We start from the raw sequence: 14,801 nt of genomic DNA, 5'->3' as shown, positions 1-14,801 counted from the left end.
TTTCTAACTTAGTAGGAAAAAAAAAAAAAGAACAAACATACTGAAGATCTGAATGAACTTAACAGAACCTTAGAAGAGCTGGACCAGTTGAAGCTACTGGCTATCGTTTTCAAATGTAATCAAAAACTAGACCTGGGCCCAGACACTGGGACCCACCTAAGATACAGTGTTCCCCCTAGAACACTTCATATCTGCTGTTCAGTTGTCATATTGCCACATAGGTGCCTTATGTATGAATTTTATTATTATTATTATTATTATTGTTGTTGTTGTTGTTGTTCCTGTTATTAATAATATTTTACTGCAGCCAATCCTAACAGGTTTGCTAACCCCATAGAATCACAGAATCGTAGGGGTTGGAAGGGACCTCTAAAGATCATCGAGTCCAACCCCCCTGCCAAAGCAGGTTCCCTACACCAGGTCACACAGGTAGGCGTCCAGGCGGGTCTTGAATATCTCCAGAGAAGGAGACTCCACAACCCCCCTGGGCAGCCTGTGCCAGTGCTCTGTCACCCTCACCATAAAGAAGTTCTTGTGCGCATTCGCATGGAACTTCCTGTGCTGTAGTTTCTGGCCGTTTCCTCTTGTCCTGTCTCCACACACTGCTGAAAAGAGTCTGGCCTCGCCACTTTGCCCCCAACCCCTCAGATATTTATAAACCTGGATCAGGTCCCCTCTCAGTCTTCTTTTCTCAAGGCTAAAGAGACCCAATTCACTTAGCCTTTCTTCATAGGGGAGATCCTCCAGGCCCTTCACCATCTTTGTGGCCCTCTACTGGACTCTTTCCAAGTGATCCCTGTCAAAAAAGACAAAAAAGTACTGGGGAGCCCAGAACTGGATACAGTACTCCAGATGAGGCCTCACCAGGGCAGAGAAGAGGGGGAGGATCACCTCCATTGACCTGCTGGCCACACTATTTTTAATGCACCCCAGAATGCCATTGGCCTTTTTGGCCACAAGAGCACACTGCTGGCTCATGGTCAACCTGTCATCCACCAGGACACCCAGGTTCCTCTCTGCAGTGCTCCTCTTCAGCAGGTCATCCCCCAGCCCATACTGGTGCATGCAATTATTCCTCCCTAGGTGTAAGATTCTACACTTGCTTTTGTTAAACCTCATCTGGTTTCTTACTGCCCAGTTCTCCAGCCTGTCTAGGTCTCACTGAATGGCAGCACAGCCTTCAGGCGTGTCAGCCAATTCTCCCAACTTCATATTATCAAAAAACTTGCTGAGGGTGGCTACTATCCCCTCATCAAGGTCATTGATGAAAATGTTGAACAAGACCGGACTGGGACACCGCTAGTTACAGGTCTCCAACCGGACTCTGCACCGCCAATGACAACCCTCTGCGCTCTGCCAGTCAGCCAGTTCTCAACCCATATCACTGTCCACTCATCTATCCCACGCTTCCTCAGCTTTGTTATAAGGATGTCATGGAAGATAGTATCAAATGCCTTGCTGAAACCAAGGTAGACTACATTCACCACCCTCCCCCCATCCACCCTGCCAGTTACATCATAGAAGGTTGGCTGAGCATGACCAGTTGGTGAACCCATGCTGACTACTCCTGATAACCTCCTTTTCTTCCAATTGTCTGGAGACAGCATCCAGCACAAGCTGTTCCATCACCTTTCCAGGGACAGAGGTGAGGCTGACTGGCCGGATCTTCCTTCTTGACATGAGCTCCCAGTTGCCATCTTTCTGGCATTACTCTTGCATATGATCTCACAGCACTTTAGCTACACCAGTCCTACCTGTCCACCCTGAAATGCATACAAAGGAGATTTGTAGAGGACACTAGTCAGTGAATATGTATACCCATCTGTCTTTAGTTTCAGCGGTCCACAAGGTAAAACTCTAGCAAGTATGACAAAACATTTCAAATCCCGCTTCTCCTCTGAAACAGAACTTTGAAATCAAAGAGTCTGAGATCATAAGGCAGTAATCACCATCTCTAGGCTTACTTTGTAGTCACAGCTTTTAAGTGTCACCTTTCAAAGCTGTTCTACTTTGTCTAAGCATTTATTGGAAAAAAAGGCTAAATTTCATCATAGAGCTCATAGTGACTCATTGTTTTGTATCTGAGGAATGTTATTAGTTTTGTTTAGATTAATATATATTAAAAAAAAAAAAAGGAAAGATGAATGAGTTAAACATCCTTCATTACTCCTAGGATGGAAGAAAGAAGGAAAGAAGGGAGAGAGGGATGGAAGGATGCAAGAAAGTATGAAGAAAGAAAGATCTTTCCTTCCTGCTTCTTAATATTGCTGCCATTTGAACCATTTTTGTTGTCCTCCATTTTTTGTCCTTTTTGTCCTTTCCTAGCTCTCCATGTCCTTTTCTGACTATGCTTTCTCCTCATCTCATTGCAGATTTGTCTCTGTGGTGATCATCTTCTGCTGGCAGATACTGTAAGCCTTCTAACACTTACAATTTCTCCCAAAGAGGAGAAACTAGCAATGAGAAAAGAAATACCTTACACCCTTAAGATAGAAAAACAAAGTTTTTTTCCTAGACCCAGAATACTCAGATTTTCTAGTATGAAATTATTATGCAGATTTAGATATAGGAAAAAAAAGCTCAGGCAGCACTGCTAACAGATTTAATGGGAGAAGAAGTGGATCTAAAAATTTTAGAAAATGCCTAGGTGAAAGGTTTCAAAGTATAAGGATAACGCCATACAGTATGCAACTAAATCAAATTGGTTCTGTGTGATAGTGTTTATATAAAGTAGGCTGGTGCTTTAGATAGGTGCAAGGGACCAGGAGCATGGTGAATAAGATGGGCAAACAGAGCGTGGCACAGCTGATTGCATAGCAGTGCAGAGAGGGCTCAGGGAGTGTGGCAGCCTACTCTTTCTTTTCTGAGTAGCACAAGTCCCTCTCTGTTGAAACAACGTGATCACCCACCACAATAGTTGTGATGACACACATACCCAGGCAGAGGGACCACAACCTTTCCACGGTGACACATGTACCCAGAGTGATCTCCCAAAGCACAGCACAGCTGCCCAGACCTTTGGCTATGGGGAGCTTCAGAATCTGGGCCTAAGGGCAGTGTGGAGTATGTCATGCATGCAAGTGTGCCCAGCTCAGCAACCTTTTTGGGCAGGCAACCAGGCTGTGTGTGAAATCACAAGCAGTGTAGTATTCAGGAGTCAAAGATTGATGTGTAGTATCATACAGTGACACAGTCAGACCAATAGCCTTGTCTTAAAAACCTGCAAGAGGAAGAAGCTAAGCTAGCTTCCAACCCTGAGAAGACAGACAGCAGCAGAAATATGGAAGATCACAGAATCACAGGATAATAGAATGGCTTGGGTTGGATGGGACCTTAAATATCATCTAGTTACAACCTCCGGCTTTGGACAGGGTTATCAACCACTAGATCAGACTGTCCAGGAACCCATCAAGCCTGGCCTTGATGCCTCTAGGGGTGGGGCATCCACAACATCCCTGGGCAGCCTGTTCCAGTGCCTCACCACTCTCTGAGTGAAGAATTTCTTCCTTACAACTAACCTAAAGTGCCCCTCTCAGCTTAAATCCATTTCCCTTTATCATATCACTATCTACCTGTGTAAAAAGTCAGTCCCCTTCCTGCCTTTAATCCTCTTTCATGTATTGGAAGATCACAATGAGGTCTTCTTCTAGATGAAACAATCTCAGTTCCCTCAACCTTTCATCATAGAAGTGCTCCAGCCCTCAGATCATCTTTGAGGATCCACTCCAACCTGCTTTGCTGTGAGGTCAGCAAGTTCTGGTCTCCCCACTGAAAGGTTCTGGGATCCCAAGCAAAGGCTACCACCTTTGGGCATCCTTGTTCCTATGGACAGCATGAACTTGTCTAAACTTCACTGTGGATCCACTCAAAAGAGCTTAAAACTGTAAATAAACATAGATTAAGATTGTACTGAACATCAAAGTCTTCCTATCAGACATTAATTCAATGATAAGTACGTTTAAATAGCTAAGGTAATCTTGAATCCCAGCAGCAGCTTACCTAGATTTGGTTATTTTTGTTCTTTGTATAAACCTTGAGCTATGTATAGAACTGAGTGAAGTCCTGAAGTCTTGTCCCTCATACTCTGATGAAACAGTAGAGTTTGAAACCTGAAAGGTATTCTTGTTGTCTCTAACAACAATATTAATAATTATTATGAATAACGATGATATTTCTGAAACCAGAAATGCCCCAGGACAAAACGCAGAGACAAAAGCAGCTGAGCAAACCTTTTTTTTTTTTTTTTTGAAAAAAGCAGTACAGGGGTGAACTGCCTAATTGTGGGAACCAATCAATTGTGAATGATCCAAGGAAATATGCTCCTCTTCTAACACATTATCATTTTGGTGCCTGGAGCATTTCTCTTTCCGTCTTGCTAAGACTTTCAGACTGCTGTCTGCAGCAAGAGCAGTTCAGGCACATTCATCTGCACGTTTCCCACACCACAGTATAAACAGAGAAAATGGACCTCATGTCTTAAAACAGTTTAGATCTTATGATTAAATCTTATTTTTATTAAAATTATAGAGAGGATAAAAAGATGAAAGAATAGCACCTTTAGATTCTAGCTGTAATGGTCAAAGATTATAACAAAGTGGAAAAGACTCCTGCAAATGAAAAGGAAAGAGCAGGAATTTCAAATTGTCCAGGGGCTCAGACGGCACTGAATTTTTGGGTTTCCAGTAGGCTTCTTTAAAAACCCAGCCTCTTTAGTGTGAAAAAAGAATATCCAGCACTGCATGTGATGATGTAAAAAACAGCAAAAATGAACTGTAATTGGTTGTTGATTTATAGTCTCTTTTTCCCTCATCTTGGAAATGATAGCTGGTAAGCAATTTTCCCCTAGCTATAGGATGTCTGGGTTTGGATCTCAGATTGTTTCTGCCAATACTGTCTACTTCAGTCCCTGCTGCATGTGGAAAGTTTTGTTCCCAGAAAGTCATGTGTTAGTCTGGAGAGAAAAGGGGGATTTCATATAGATGAGGACATTTAGCCCATATGATGAACTCATACATTGAAGGAAGAAATAGTGAAATAGCCCACTGTCACTGTCTCATACTGTCCTTTAAATGGAAGGCTTTCATATGTATCTGAAAAATCCATTTAAATTGCTTTTAGAGATAATCTGTGGAGTAGTTACTTTTTATCAGCAATCACCTCATAAAATAAATCCAATAACAATGAAGGACTGAAATTCATATCTTCAGTGCCTACTGCACTCAAAGATTAAGTACTACTTTGTTGTTGTTCTTTTCTCTTTCTGTGTCCATGGCTGATACATAGTGGACAGAAACATGTAAAGAGATTTGAACAACTGATGCTGGTTTAGGTTTCATGAGGTAATGCTAAACAGAATAAGTTATATATTTCAAAGTCCCTGCTAAGATACATCCTACACTGGTAGGCACTGAAAAATCTTCATTTCCATGGGTGGTACCAGGGAATATCCCTATCAAGGTTTAGCATTTCTGACAGGAGTAGTCTAGGTGAAACCAAAGCTTTTTTATACTAACTGTCCACACAGAAATTCATACATTTCATAGTGGTTTCAGATTTGCATTGTGTCTGTCTGGACTATTTATCTAAAAGAGAAAACTCTCAATCGAGCTACCACTGTAAGGGAGTAACTGGCCCATGGCACAAGGATTAAAAGGCTGCTCCTTAACCTTTCTTACTGGCACAGATTGGGACTTATGGAAAATTATTATCTGACTGTTCTGTGCACACACAGTACTGGAAACAAGACACTTTTTTGATTTATTTCATGCCCAAATGTTTTAATGCCTCAAATGAATGATTTTTCCTCTTTTTTTTTTTAATCCTGATATCCCATGATTTGACACAGAAATGCCTTTCTAGCTACAGTCTCACTTTTCTTCTCTGCGCTAAACCATTTAGGTATTTCTAAAATATTTTCTATATTCTAGAAGAATTAATTGCTGAGAAAAAAATACAAGAAGTCACTCTGCAAAAGTTACAGAATGTCTGTGCAAAATCAATTTTTTTGCACTCCCTATCTGCTCCCACAATTCAGAAGTCATGCTTACACAACCAGAATAGAAAAATAATAACAAATATCATATATATCATTGTCACAAGCTAAAAATTATGAGAACAAACCATTAATAAACACTTCAATCAAATTGTTCATCAGTAACCAAAGCACTATAAATGACAAGATAAAAAAATCATGAAAAGCCATACATATGGCATAAAGTACTTTTGGTAGGGGACAAATGACAAAGAATAGAGTAAGGTTTTTTCATTTCTATCATACCTGTCTGTCTTCATATGCTAGATGCTATGTATATGTGTGTGCGTATGTACATATATCACATAATATAAGAAGATATTAAGCTTACAGTTCAGGATTGGTTTCTTACTTACATAAAAATTATGAGGATATTCCTCCACCATAGGCCACCATCTAGAGTGACCTACAATCATAAAAGAAGCAAAACAAACACACCTTTAAAATGTTTTCTTATCTGTAAGGCTTTTTAGTTTGTTTGTTTATTTATCATTACAGGGTAAGCTGAAGAAAATCTTTCTTCAAGAAGACTGCTAGACATTACCTGGGCAGTTCAGATACTTATAGCTGCCTCAGAGCAATGAAAAATCTTGATTCAGTCGTTGAGAGCAGCTGCTTCAGAGCCAGCCCAGCCAGAACCAGAGCAACTGATCTCAAGGTACAAGGGGATTTTGAGAGTTTCCTTTGCTAGACAAACACTGAGAAAGCAGTGACCCTACAGCAATGGGCAGCTCTCAAGAGAGAGCTGACATGGTATGGGTGTTGCCTGGGCAATGACAATCACACCCTAAAAGAAGCCTCAGCGAGGGCAGTGACTAGTCAACACAGACTGGGCAGACAGAGTGTGAGTGTCACATGTACACCTGTGGTGTGATGCAACAGCCAGTGTAGTAGATCACATGTCAGGGCCCTAAGATTTTGTCAGCTTCAGAAGAGGGGGGCACTCATTCCCTCAAAGCAAAATGATGAGCACTCAATGTCAAGCTAAAGTTGCAGCTCTGGCAGGGGTGTGTGCACCACCTACTCTGATCATGACCATTGACTCCACTCAGACAGAGCTTCTAAAGGAAGAATCCTCTGTGCATTCTCTGATCTGTGGGAAGTGTCTGCACTTTGCTCCAGGCACAGAGGTGAGAGGCAAACTCACCCATGTAAGATGTGCCAAGGTGAAGGACCTCCTAAGACAGGTGTCTGAGCTGCAGAATGTTGTGTACTATCAGGGAAGCAGAAATAGAGTCAGCCGGATTCACACACAACCTGCATTGAATACACAGGCCAAGGCCAAACATCCCCAAACTCCTGTATTGGTACATCCTGTTGGAGAGAAAGACAACTTACTCCCTGGGGAGGGTGGCCAGGATTTCACCTGTGTGAGGTGCGAGCAGGTAGACAAGCTGCTCAGCCTGGTGGTGGAGCTCAAGGAGGAGGTGCAGAGACTAAAGATCATCAGGCAGTATGAGAAGGAGATTGACTGGTGGAGTGACTCACTGGCATGCCAGAGGGAAGGGTGCCAGGGAGATACCCCCAGAAAAGTGGTTGACTCCCTGCCCTGTCACAGTCAGACAGACCTGACTGATGAAGAGGGTTGGAAGAGAGTCTCAACTTGGCGTCACAGAAGCACCCCTGCCTGCCTACCCCACTTCCCCACTCCTAAGCAACATGTTTGAGACACTGTAAATTGAAGGGGATCTGAATGGAGAGGCGATGGAGGATCTGTCTAGGAGGCGGTTACCCCCACGCCTTGAGTCTACCTCTGTCAGGAAAGAAAGAAAGATAGTCATGGTGAGCAACTCCCTTCTCAGAGGAACAGAAGGCCCCATATGCAGATCAGACCTGAGCCATCAGGAAGTGTGCTGCCTTCCTGTGGCCCAGGTCAGGGACATAACCAGGAAATTCCCAAAGCTGGTTAGGTCCACTGATTATTTTCCATTACTCATAGTTCAGGTGGGCAGTGATGAAATTGCTCAGAGAAGCCTACAAACCATGAAAAGAAATTTCAGGGGTTTAGAGCATCTAGTTCAAGGAGAAGGAGCTCAAGTGATCTTTAGTTCTATACCTTCAGGGGCAGTGAGGGACACGGAGCAGGCTTGGAAAGCAGAAGTAATGAATAATTGGCTCAGAAGCTGGTGTCGAGGCAGAAATTATGTGTTCTTTGATCATGGGGCAGTTTACTTGGCCCCTGGCCTCTTGTCCATCCATGGAACCCACCTATCTCAAAAGGGGCAACAAATCCTGGTGCAGGAGCTAGTGGGGCTTATAGAAAGAGCATTAAACTAGCTACAACAGGGGAAGAAGACAAAACAGGGCTCACAAGAGATGAGCCTAGGGGAACAATGCTTGAGCTGGGGGTGAGGCAGATGACTCAGCTGAAGTGCATCTACACCAGTGCATGCAGCATGGGTAACAAGCAGGAAGAGCTGGAAATGATTGTGTGGCAGGCTAACTATGACCTAGTTTCTATTACCAAAATGTGGTGGGACCACTCCCATAACTGGAGTTCTGTGATGGATGGCTACAAGATCTTCAGAAGGGATAGACGTGGAAAGAAGGGTGGTGGTGTGGCCCTTTATATCGAATACTGTTTTGACATCAAAGAGCTTGGGGTTGGGAATGATAAAGTTGAGTGTCTATGGGTAAGGATCAGAGGGAAGGACTGTAGGGGTGACATCTTGGTGGGGTCTGTTATAGACCGCCTAATCAGGATGAAGAGAAGGATGAGGCCATTCGATGAGCAGCTAGCAGAAGTCATGTGATCACCAGCACTCATTCTCATGGGAGACTTCAACTTCCCTGATATGTGTTGGAAATATAAAACAGTGCAGAGGAAGCAGTCCAAGAGGTTTCTAGAGTGTATGGAAGATAGCTTCCTTATACAGCTGGTATGAGAGTCTATGAGGAGTGGTGCCCAGCTAGACCTGCTTTTCACTAACAGTGAAGGACAGGTGGGAGATGTGAAGGTGGGGACTGTCTTGGGCAAAGTGACCATTAAATTGTAGAATTCTCTATTCTTGGAGATGTCAGAAGGGTGACTAGCAAAACTGCTATCTTGAACTTCAAGAGGGAAGACTTCGACCTGTTCAGGATGCTTGTTGCAAGAGTCCCTTGGGAGTTGCTCCTTAAGGGTAAAGGAGTCCAAAAAAAGCCTGAATGCTCCTCGAGATGGAAATCTTAAAGGCACAAGAACAGGCTGTTCCTGAATGCTGTAAGGAAAGCCATAGGGGAAGAAGACTGGTGTGGATGAACCAGGAATTACTGTTGAGACTCTGGAAGAAAAAGAGAGTCTACATCCTCTGGAAGAAGGAACAGGCTACTTTGGGAGATTACAAGGAAGTTGCTACAGTATGCAGGGAGGAAGATAGGAAGGCAAAAGTCCAACTTGAACTCAGACTGGCCACTGCAGTAAAAGAGAGTAAGAAATCTTTTAACAAATGTATCAATGGTAAGAGAAGAATCGAGAATTTCCACCCTTCACTTGATGCAGTGGGGAATGTGACCACTGAGGATAAGGAGAACGCTGAGGTTCTCAATGCCTTCTTTACATTTGCCCTTAATAGGCAGATCAGTTACCCATAGGGTACTTTACACCTTGATCTGGAAGTCTGGAATGCTATGCAGAATACAACCCTGGTGATTCAGGTAGAGACAGTTAGAGAACTCCTCCTCCATCTGGACTGTCACAAGTCCATGGGACCAGATGAGCTCCATCCTAGGGTGCTGAGGAAGCTGTCAGGGGTGATTGCCGAGCTGACCTCATACATTTACCAGATTATCTGGAGAGGTCCCAGAGGATTGGAGGCTTGATGATGTGACTCTCATCTACAAGCAAGGACATAAGGAGTATCCAGGGAGCTACAGGCCTATCAGCCTGACCTCGGTACCAGGGAAATTATGGAGCAAATCATGTTGGGTGAGATCACATGGCACATGCATGGTGTCCAGAGGATCAGGCCCAGCCAGCATGGGTTATGAAAGGCAGTTAGTGCTTGATCAACCTTATCTCCTTCTGTGAGTGGGTGACCAGTCTGATAGACGAGGGAAAGGCTGTAGATGTAGCCTACCTAGACTTCAGCAAAGTTTTTGACAGGGTCTCTCACAGTATTCTCCTGGGGAAAATGGGTACCTGTGGCCTGGACAGGTATACCCTTCTTTGGGTAAGGAACTGGGTAGAGGGCCGTACCCAACAGGTAGTGGTTAATGGAGCTAAGTCCAGCTGGTAACCTGTTGCAAATGGTGTCCCCAAGGAGTCAGTACTGGGGCCCATCTTGTTTAATATCTTTATTGATGACCTGGATGAGGCAATTGAGTGTACCCTCAGTAAGTTTGCAGATGATACCATGTTGGGAGGTCACGTCCATTTGCCTGAGGGGTAGGGAGGCCCTCCACAGGCCAAGGCCAAACACCCCCAAACTCCTCCACTGACACATCCAGTTGGAGGGGAAGGCAACAGTGATGAGAAATGGCAAATTTCCATAAGAAAGACTAACAAGAGGAAGAAGCTGCTCCAAAACCAGAGGTGTCTCTGCAGAACCACTCCATGGCTCTCCAGATTGAGAGGGAAAAAGAAACAGTTAACAGGTAAATCATCAGAGCTGAGTAAGGCAGACAGACCTGATTCTCATTGCATAAACAGCTACTGCAACTAAGAAAAAGCAACAGGTGATAGCTGTGGGTGATTCTCTTTTGAGTGGTACACTTGTCATCCTGGCCCACTATCTAGAGGGGTCTGCTGCTCGACAGGGCCCTGGATTAGGTATGTGACAGAGAGGCAGCAAGACCTTGGAGATCCTACAGACTACTTACTACCTGCTGTTGCTGTTTCACGTAGGCATCAGTGACATAGCAGTTTGAACCTGAAGAATGTCAAGAGAGACTACAAGGAGCAGAAAGCAGCAGTGAAGGATGGAGGAGCACAGGTACAATCCTCCTAGGGCTGATAAAATGAAGAAAAATGAAGAAAATCAATAAATGGTTAAGGGAGTGGTGATATGAGCAGAGCTTTGGCTATTTATGTCATGGAACTAGTTTTGAGAAATCTGGTCCAGGGGAAAATGGAGCTCATCTCTCAAAGAAGGGGAAGACCATCTTTCATCAACAAGCAGAAAGAGTTGCAGGTGTGTGTGTGCCCACAGGGCTATGATGATATTGACAGCACTGAGACCTGGTGAGATGGCTCTCATGACTGGAATGTTGGAATAGATGGGTATGAACTCTTTAGGAAAGACAGGCAGGGGAAAAGGGAGGAGGTGTTGCCTTCTACATCAATGACCAGCTAGAGTACATGGAGCTCCACCTGGAGATAGACAAGAAGATGACAGATTACTCATGGGTTAGGGTTAAAGGGAACACAGGAGAAGGAGTCACTGTAGTGGGAATCTGCTAAAGGCCATTGGATTAGAAAGATCAAGTGGATGAGGACCTCTACAAGTAGAAAACAGCTTCACATTCGCAAAACATGGTGCTGATGGAGGACTTCAACCACCCTGATATCTGTTGATGGGACAACACAGCAGGGCACCAGAAATCGGAGAAGTGTCTGGAATGTGTTGATGATAACTTCCTCTACCACTTGGAAGAAGAACTCATAAGAAAAGGTGCTATGCTGGACTTCGTTGTCACCAACGAGGCTGGTGAGAAATGTGAAGGGCATTCTTGGCTGCACTGACCATAAAATGGTGGAGTTAATGATCTTTAGAGCACCAAAGACAGTGCACAGCAAGCTTGTTATGCTGGACTGCAGGAGAGTAGACTTTGACCACTTTAGGGAACTGCTTGACAGAGTGACATGGTAGAAATGAATGTCAATGGGTGCAATTTTTTTTCTTCACATAAAGATTCAATTATATACCTTTGCTTCATATCCACTTCCATGACAAACACCATTCTGACAGACTGCCTCTATGCTTCCTTCTGTTACATGGCAACAAAATTTAACAGAATATTGGTGGAAGATTCAGCCTCTACTGCCATGCCACCAACATACACTTCTGATGTCATGGTCATTATAATGAAATAGGAGGCATTACTTCAGAGCAAACTTGTAGACAAAGGAGAAAATGTATGCATATGCATTTACAAATGCATATGAGATACTTGGGTCTCTGTATTTTTCCGAGGGATCTGCATTTCATTTTTAAATACATTTTCATGATCCTTGATGAAAGGAGACAGCTCTCACTCACAGACGTGAAATCCAAATAATTCTTTTAAAATATTTTATTCAGTGTGCTTAAAAATACAAGTCAGTTTTAAGGGCTGCTATCTTTTGTGTATGATGATTTTTTTTACATTCCATTATATGTCTGAACATTGGAGAAAGAAAATAATTAGAAGACACAGTAGTAAAGAGAAAAAGTAAAGTGAAAAAGTTGTGAAAGTCTGTAACCAATACAAATAATGAAAGAACTGAATTAAGATGTGAGGGAGTTAAAAATGCAGTAAATACTGAATTATAAATGAAAAATTTGGCTTCAATACTAAAGAAACAAAAGTGAAAAATAAAACATGAAACACAGAATTGTAGGGGTTGAAAGGGATCATTAGAGATCATCTAGTCCAAACCCCCTGCCAAGGCAGACTCCCTAGACCAGGTTGCAGAAGTAGGTGTCCAGGTGGGTCTTGAATGTCTCCAGAGAAGGAGACTCCACCACCTCTCTAGGCAGCCCGTTCCAGTGCTCTGTCAACCTCACTGTGTAGAAGTTCCCATGCACATTTGTGCATAACTTCCTATGCCTCAGTTTGTGGCCATTTCCCCTTGTCCCATCATCACACACTGCTGAGAAGAATTCAGCCTCATCCCTTTGCCTCCTGCTCCTTAGATATTTATAGACATAGATCAGATCCCCTCTGACTCTTCTCTTTTCAAGGCTGAACAGACCCAGGTTTCTCAGCTTTTCTGTATAAGGGAGGTGTTTCACACCCTTTATCATCTTTGTGGCCCTCCACTGAACTATCTCAAGGAGATCCCAGTCTTTTTTGTACCAAGGAGCCCAGACCTGGACACAGTACTCCAGGTGAGGCCACACCCGGGCAGAGGAGAGGGGGAAGGATCACCTTCCTTGACCTTCTGGCCATGCTCTTTTTAATGCACCCCATTGGCCTTCTTGGCCACCAGGGCACACTGCTAGCTCATGGCCACCCTGTCATCCACCAGGACACCCAGGTTCCTCTCCTCAAATCTTCTCTCCAGCAGGTCACCTCCCAACCTGTACCAGTGTATGCAGTTATTCCTCCCTAGGTGCAAGATTCTACACTTGCTCTTGTTAAACCTCATCTGGTTCCTTTCTGCCCAACTCTCCACCCTGTCCAGGTCTTGCTGAATGGCAGCACAGCCTCCGGTGTGTCAACCATTCCTCCCAGCTTTGTATCACTGACAAACTTGCTGAGGGTGGACTCCATCCCCTCATCAAGGTCAATGATGAAGATGTTCAACAGTACCAGACCCAGAACCAGTCCCTGAGGAACACCACTAAGTACAGGCCTCCAACTGAACTCTGTACTACTGATTGCAGTGTCTCGGGCACGGACTCAGATATGAACGATCCAAATAGTTTATTACAGGTTTTAACATCCTTTATGTACTTTCACAAGTTCTCTCTTGTAACTTTCCCACCTGTCTTTAAATATCAACAATATAACTTCCCAAAACAATCCTTAAACGTGCATACAGGCGATTATCCAATCAGGGCTGTGAGTCTTTCCTAACCATGCACTCTTCCTCCAATTGGGGTCTGCCATCGTGCAGCTTACTTGAACTTGTTTTCCTCTTCTTCTGGAAGTGTCTTTGGTTCTCAGCCTTCCTTTCTCATGCTGTTTTATCCTGTTCCACAGTTGCAGCTCTAAATATACTTTCGTATTCCCACAACGGATCACAACCTTTCAGCTCTGCCAGTCAGCCAGTTCTCAGCCCAACCTCATTGTCCACTAATCTACTCCACACATCCTCAACTTCGTTATAAGGATGCTGTGAGAGATGGTGTCAAATGCCTTGCTGAAATCAAGGTATACTACATCCACTGCTTAAACAACACACTTTCACGCTAATGATTTATTTACAAAAAAGTACTAAATGCAATAAATAAATAAACAAATAAACCCACACACGAACAAAAGTCATGCTACTTTAGGTAACCTGACAATGGAATTTGCTAGTTCAAGCTCAATACATACTGCTAATACTAGGAAAAAAATATCTGCTCATTACAGTGAAGTTCAAATACTTTTGCTTTTACTATAGTGACAACTACAGTATAGTGCATACTATACTATGCCAAGGAAAAAAAGAGAAAGATTGTTTTAAGGTCAAATATGGGTAGATGAAGAGGTTAACACGCCAGTCAGAAAAACAGAGCTATCTCATCTGTCTCTGGGTTGTTTGACAAACACTGGTATTCCTCAAATGCCTGTTTTGCAGACTGATACTTCTCCCATGCCACAGCAGCAGCAACAGTGAATCCAGTGAATCCACAGAGGTGGGAGACCACTTCAGTTTCAGCAACGCAGTCTCTCCCACAGGTTAATGCAAAAAATCTTGTGTGCAGATATTTCAAAATTGGAAGATATCTGTGACAGGCGAAAAGGAAAGGGATGCACCTACTCTGCCCATGTCCTCTCCACCTCCGCAGCTTTTTTTCCAGGCAACTATGCTAGGGAAGAGAGATGGGAGTGAGGGAATAATGGCACTCCTGTGTGTCTGGAATTAAAAATAAATAAATAAATAAAGGAAGAAAGAGAAAGGGGAGGAGAATAGTGGTCAGGGACCCGAACCTCCAGT

The 14,801-nt window shown here is 43.5% G+C and overlaps 1 protein-coding gene across 1 annotated transcript in view; it reads right to left on the bottom strand.

Annotated features, from left to right (window-relative positions):
* Nucleotides 1-14,801, bottom strand: part of IGFBP3 (insulin like growth factor binding protein 3) — a 188,599-nt gene that overhangs the window by 138,811 nt on the left and 34,987 nt on the right. The gene's annotated exons all lie outside the window — the stretch shown is intronic.

Source organism: Cyrtonyx montezumae, unplaced genomic scaffold (assembly GCF_038088225.1).
Source record: "Cyrtonyx montezumae isolate F1298 unplaced genomic scaffold, pur_monq_1.0 scaffold_8, whole genome shotgun sequence".
NCBI lineage: Eukaryota > Metazoa > Chordata > Aves > Galliformes > Odontophoridae > Cyrtonyx > Cyrtonyx montezumae.
The sequence above is the reverse complement of the archived record's forward strand: the minus strand, read 5'-3'. Positions and strand labels throughout refer to the sequence as shown.